Here is a 7,465-nt window from a genome sequence, read left to right as displayed (position 1 = left end):
ATTAATTTTACCCTTTCTTTGTTTATTCATTTCATTTTTTGGCACCGAGTTATATAGGCTAAGTTTTTTTTTTTTTACAAATAAATTTGAAATGGTGTACAACATGGTTATAAAACTAAAAATTCGACATTATTATGACTTAAAAAATTTTTTAGAGAAATGAAATTTTCAAGGCTTGAATACACACAAGAAGCTGCGGTACCCTTCATTTCCGAGTTCGATTTCTGTATTGTTGCAAAACTTTCTTATGCTCTTGACTCCGTAGCTATCAATATCGCTGAAACAATATACATCATCATCATCATCAATAAATTTGTAAGGAAAATTAAATATTTTTACAAAATTTAACCTTAATTATGATGAAAGCGAAATGTTTATTGAAACTTTTAACGAAGTGAGTGTGCTAATCGCTGTTGCTATCTTTACTACATTTCACCATTAGTTGTATTTGTATTTGTTTTAATAGCTATGCCCAAATAAATTGGCCTTTTTTAAGGCATAAGTACCCAGGTACCCTTAGCCAAAATTTAAAAAAAAATTGGTTGTCTGTAAAGTCGGTTTACGGACGATAGTTTAACGTGACAACGACATAACAAAACATTGATGAAATGATTGCATGCTTTTATGAATAAAATTGAATTATTTTTACTGAATTAAAGCTACTTTGTATGGATAAAAAGAATGAGTGAAATGAAATCTACAATTTAATTGATAAATTTACTTTTATTTGCACTCATTAATTCAAATATGTTTATTACTTTAACGAAGAGATTATTTTAACTATAACTTTTATACATGTTTGCTATTTAACTTCTTCCAATCTGTGTTATTCTGTTAAGGATAGGACGATGATAGGAAAAGTAGGAAACGAATGGGAGTGTTTCAAGTTTAATGTGCCTCGAAAAAGTCAAATCGATGGTTGTTCCAATCGAGTGGAAGAGAGATAGATGCGGCGCAAGCGTACAATGAGCGTTGTCAAGGCACTTTTAAGCCAGTTATTTTTTGACGTGACAACGTCTAATAAATCGATGAACGCCGGCTGCACGCACGAAAAAGTGTCCCGTAACGCACATGGTCCCACTACGGATGTCCCACTACGGATGTGTCCTGTTATGCTCATTGTACGCATGCGTGGCATCTCTCTTCCACTCGATTGTAACAACAATCGATTTGACTTTTCAATCATATTTTCGTCGTTTGAATTATTAATATTATGTAATTTAACGATCTTTCTCCGATTTGCAGCCGACAATATCTTTTTAATTTCCTGCCTACCACTATAATAAATAAACATGGCGGACTACATACGTTTTTTAAACTCCCACAACACAAAACAAAAGTTTTATAAATATATATACAATCTGAAACAATCACTTTCAATATGGCCTCGTAGCCGTGTGGTTAGCATAGCTGACTACCAATGCAACAGTAAACGGATCGAATCCCAGCCGCTGCAATTAATTTTTTGTACTTGTAAAAATTAATATGGCGCGCGCGACACTTCAAAAGTAATAAATATATTTGAAATAATGAATGCAAATAAAAGTAAATTTATTAATTAAATTGTAGATTTCATTTCACTCCTTCTTTGTATCGATACAAAATAGTGATAATTCAATAAAAATTATTCAATGTTATTCATAAAAGTATGCAGTGGTAAATTTTATCATACAAAAGATATAAAAATTAAAAAAAATTCTTCCTCAAAGAATATAATATTTTTAATGCCTAAATGGTTTGGTTGCAAAAACCTATTACGGCTCAGTCTCAGGCCGAATATGATATTTCATTTTCTTCTGGATCAATCATTTCATCAATGTTTTTTTATGACGTTGTCAAGTTAAACTATCGTCCGTAAACCGACTTTAAGACAACCAATTTTTTTTTAATTTCCTATTTACCTTCATTTCGTGGTAAAGATTAGTTGTAAATTTAGTTGTTGGTTTTATTTCACCAAATAAGTTTTTATTCTGTGAAGGAGAAAAAAGGATTGTGATCTTGTTGAGTTTTAAACCCGGCACATATTAGATGACCCGCTCAAACAATTGCAGACCTTTAGTGGAATCTGCATGCTGTGATAAACGACTCAAAGAAGGACAACACAACAGATCTGAAACAGGTTTGCAAGGTAGCATTTGCCGCCCTAGATTACCTGCAACAGAATGTGCTGTGAGGAGAAAAATCTCAGCCATAGCTAATGCTGCCAGTGCTGTTTTATGGGTCCAACAAAACTAATTATTGCTGTCTCTATATTACGGCCCAGTTTAACCAACAATTTTCACACTACTTTTTTTTCTAATTTAGTACAGTTCCTACGGGTGTCCTACTATATTATATTCCAGTATATGTTTTATTTGCAAAAATTTTAATGGTATAATATTTTTGAAGTGGAGTTTATTTGGGCGCGTTGAGAAAAAAATTTCAAGGCCGAATTTTTATGCAACGTTTTCGTGAAACATTGTTCTGAAAGGTTTGTGACGCGTCAAGGACAGAGAATATGTACTTAGCCAAAAAGAGATATTTTTTTTTTCCTAACCTAACTAAAACTAAGTGTATTTGGGAAGGGTCCCCTATATATGGGCTCGTTTTCGTTCTCTTCTTTGTGCAATGATTCGTCCCACACAAAAAAAATAGACCCAAGAGAGATAGATGAACAAAATAATAAGAAAAAAAGAGTGTTGCTCAAATGCTTTTTTCAGAAAATAGATATAGGTATTCTATACAGTCATCTGTGAGTGCCTTGAATTTTATATTTGCAAACAGCGCGCTCTCGTTCCTCCTTGTTCAACCAGCAGCGTAGAGAGCGCTGTTGAGACAGTTCCTGCATTTCCCGCGTATATAGCGCTACCTGTTATGAATTTCATATTTCGTTCAGAGATTTGGTGTGTTTCAAATGGCAAAATTATTTGAAGAAACAGTAGTGCCTTCATGGTTTGGGTATTTCCACAGTGAGAAAAATTTATCAATAATAGTTTTTATCCTAAGCAGTTATTTCGAAGCGAAAAACAATTTTTAATTGATGTTTATTTAGAATATTGTCTTCTTTTCTCTCTCTGTGTCTATCTCTTTTTTCCTCTCTCTCTCTCTCTCTCTCTCTCTCTCTCTCTGCCGTTTTACACCTTACGATATACTTACGAGTCGATTTTTCGATTTTCGATTGTCAAAGAAAGTTCACTTGTATCACGTGTACTGAATTATACACGATTTTTTTTCTTAAAAGTCAGGCCATTATTGCTTGTTTGGATTGGGATTTATAGCTGACCCATAGACGACACTAAACCCTATGTGGGTTGAGGGCACCGAAGATCCAGTACTTCCTCCACCCATGTTCTGTTCTTAGTGGCAGAACGAGAAAAGATGGTCGTTCCTTTGACGAAGGGCGAGTTCCTAATTGGACCCACGTAAGCTGTCGATTAACATAAGACAGGGGAGGTTAATGGCTTGGGGGTTGTTGGGTTTGTGGGGGTGGGGGGTGAAGAGGGTAGACCCTGGGGTTCAGGGGTCCACGCAGATCGGAGGGGCTTAAGAGGCGCAACAATCTTGGGCCCTCCGCATGGTCTACGCCCGCGGATAGACTCGGGATATGTTGACGCAGCGGCGGGGTGGGGAAGGGGGTAGGGGTGGCACTATCCCTTCAGAACTCTCCACCCCCCCTTCCTTCTCCAACCCATGAAGCCCTTCCCGTCGCGCTCTGAGTCAATATTTTCCCTCGATCCTTCCAAGACGCGCTGCCTCCCCCTGTGACGTCACTGCGTCAACAGGGACCCCCGCTCAGCCGCCGCCGGGGGCATGGAGGTTTCCCTGAGACAACAGACCCGTCGCGGGGACAAGGAATGCCGGTGTCAACGATCTGCATGCAGCGCTCGACCGCGGCCTAGTCCCTCCCGTGGTTTATCCTCCTAGATATTTACTTCACCTTCACAAGTGTAACAACTTTCAGGCGCAATGAGAGTAACATTTCGGGGCCGAATTTTAATACACGTACTTGGCCATATATATATATATATATATATATATATATATATATATATATATATATATATATATATATAAAGAAAGCACTGTTCTATGTACGTTGCTGGGCTCGTTTTCGTTCTCCTCTTTGTGTGATTATTCGTCCCCTGTCCCAAAAAAAAATGGAACCAAGAGAGATAGATGATCGAAAGAATAAGACAGAGAGTGTGCATGTGCTTGTTTTAGAATATATATATATAATTTCTTTACAGTCAGCCTCGAATTTTATATTTGCAACCAGGACGCTCGCATTCTTCTTTTTTTCAATAATACAGACAAATGATAGTTTCACGTTGCAAAAAAATCCAGTAGTCGGTTTTATTATCATTACGTTTTTTTTTTTGGGGGGGGGGAGGTTAATCCGAATTTGTATTTATCCACCAAAATTTTCTGGTGCGTTTTGAGATATTTACAAAAAAAGTAGCAAAATGTTTGAACTTTTGTTTTTGTTCTTCATATATAATTTTACAGTACCTATATGTGGTAGCGAAAAACTCACGCCATTTTTAATTAAAAATAAATTTTCCATAATTTGAGCTCAACCGCATCTATGTACGTACTATAGTTTCCAAGATGCAGCACTTCAGAATTTAGTCATTTCTTTCCAAAAAGTAAAATTTTAAGTTGAAGGTCAAATTTTGAGACAAAATTGGGAAACACGCTGTTTTACTGAGGCAAATCATTTGTAGTTAGTTAACTGGTTAGTTAACTTTAATTTAAGCACAGAACGACGTATGTTGACCCGGTGGTTGACTCAGAGTTTACAATACACCAAAAAATGAGAAAATTGTATTTTGGATGATTTATCAAAACCCTTTTCATGACTTAAAAACTTCGCGGTTTTTTTTTTTTACTTACCACACTGAACTTGTGATTTATAAGTAAGATTTATTATAGTTTAAAATATTAATGATTATTTACATTATTATGACAAACCAAATGTGAACTAGTCTTTATTACTCGCCAGAGATGTGCAACATCTATAACCTCCATCCCGAACAAACACACGAATAATAAATAGGCTATTTCGTGTAAAATTTCGGACATGACTTAAGAAATATATTTTTAAGTAATATTTGCAGTTACCTGTTGCACATTTTAACTCGGCTACAGAAAAGGTTGGTATGGATGAATTCAATAGAACACAAGTCCCCAAAACTGCACAGCAATACTTGTACCTTCAATAACTTCCAGCGAGTTATCATTTACAGCAAGACCAACAAGGTAATCAGCTGCTAGACGTTTGACCCACTTGTCAACCCGGGTGAAGTATAAAATGAAATATAACAACTTGTTCGTACTTGGACTGCGAGCAACTGCGGTATGTTGTTTGTCACAGCGCAAAAACCGGTCAGACTGCGGGAATTTGTTTTCCTCAACGCATGCACCTGTTGCAGAGTGTAGCGCACTGCACCTTTACCTTTGACAGTGACTAAGATTCCACAAGCTGAACGAAACATCTTCATCAAACCGAACATGACAATATTATAAGCGTTAGTTCACTAATACTTAAGCCTAACATGGACAACCTATTTTTTTACATTTCGTTTGACTTACGTGACTCAATGGTTTTGAGATACTGAAAGGACAAAAAGTTATATTTTAGCACTAGCATGTAAACGCGTAGAAAAAAGTTTTCAATTGAACGTTTGCATGTAGAGTTCATCGAGAAAATTAAATTTTTACAAATATTTACTTTGTAATTTAATACATTTTGGGCTTTAAAACTGTTATTATTATATTTTCACTGTTTTAAGATAATTTTATTTTAACTTATCAAATATGTTCTTAAAAACAGTTTTACCGAAAAGGCTACATACAAACTACTAATTTAAAATTGTGTAACACGAGAATCAACACGCTTAATTCATGTAATATTGTAATATAAATTATCAATAAAACCATTCAACTTAAAAGTAGTATATGTTGACCGGGTCGAGCACAAAGTTGCAGGCGGGGTGCTGAGGTGCCGACAGCCTCCTTGGATTGTGACGACACAGCAGTCATCTTGGATGACGTAACCTTTCACCTTGTCCTTGACCTCCAACTCGTGCCATAAATTCGCCAAAGTTGACCAAATTCGCCCAAATTTGGCCCAAATGACTCGAAATTAGCAATTTTTTATGGAAAAATATTTAATCTAAAAATCCCTGCGGGGTGTTTTCATGAAGTGTTGCCGTAAAAATAATTTATTCAAGATATAGTTACGTATTTTTTTAGAGATATTCAAAACTCTCCACTCGTGCGCCTACACATTTTTCTCCAGAGATGACCCCAGGCAAGGTACGCACTCTGGAAAACCTGGATGAGAACCTGGTTTGGAGCGGACGCCATGGCCGCTTGAAGCGCCTCGATGCTGTCTAAACTGTATCATATGTGAGGGTGGTCTTAATCCTCGGAAACAAAAAGAAGTCTGCTGGAGCTTGCAGTCGGGGCCAGTGTTGCCAGTCATAGTACACACAATTTGGGTGCGCTCACTTCTACATTATGGCACTTTCGGATACAAGATGTTCTCAGTTCGTAGGGTCATTCAAGCGCCTACAGAAAAAAAAGTAAGAAAACATAGATTTGTTGTCTTCTCAAATACAAATATCATAATCTGCTAAATCTCATAATAGCGTTAATGGATTTTAATATCCGTTCATGGGCGTTTGGGAAAAAGAAGAGGGGGGGGGAACATGTAGACGTTCAATGCAAATATTCCAGCCACATTGAGATAAATGCTATTTTCAGCTTAAAGTTTGGTGTAAGATTATTGTAAATATTACCTGTATTATAAATATGGTCATGTAAATTTGTGTTGTACTTTAATAGTGTACCTGTGGCTGTTTTCAAAGAGAGATAGCCCTAATCCTTCAGCCGCCGCCCTACGGTTTACTTATTAATACCAGCTGCAACTGGATTGTGTAGTTCTCCAGAGATCTTTACGAATACAACGTAGTTTAGGCTGTTTTCAAAAAGGCAGGTATGTTTAATGTCAGTACGTCATAGTAAGGGCAAGCACTTTTTTCCACTCTTATTGGTTTACCATTCCAAGTTAATAGGCACTGTAGTTTCATATTTTTGACGATTTATATAATTTTTTTCTCTTTTTGTGCGTAACCGAGCGGATCTTATTGGGTACCGGGTTCAGACGCAGTAATTTCGGCACGTGTACTCGAATTCTGATACGTCTGGCAACACTGGTCGGGACTTCAAGTGGGCTGGGACAGCGTTGCCGAATCGTGCTTCACCAGGAAAACTCGCGGTCGCGTAGAGCGATAGTGTCTGGCAGCGACGTCAAGATGGAGTGCCCAGGCAGCGGCGACCTCCTATCGCACGCGAAGTACCTACCCTTTATGTTCCTCAATCTTTCGAGAACATCCACCTGATCGCTCACAGCTGTTCGATCATTTGCTCCGTCGTGCGTCATGGCATGGTCTTAAAAAACAAACAAAATCAACGATACTGA

The sequence above is a fragment of the Bacillus rossius genome, chromosome 10 (genome assembly GCF_032445375.1).
Source record: "Bacillus rossius redtenbacheri isolate Brsri chromosome 10, Brsri_v3, whole genome shotgun sequence".
Lineage (NCBI taxonomy): Eukaryota > Metazoa > Arthropoda > Insecta > Phasmatodea > Bacillidae > Bacillus > Bacillus rossius.
The sequence above is the reverse complement of the archived record's forward strand: the minus strand, read 5'-3'. Positions refer to the sequence as shown.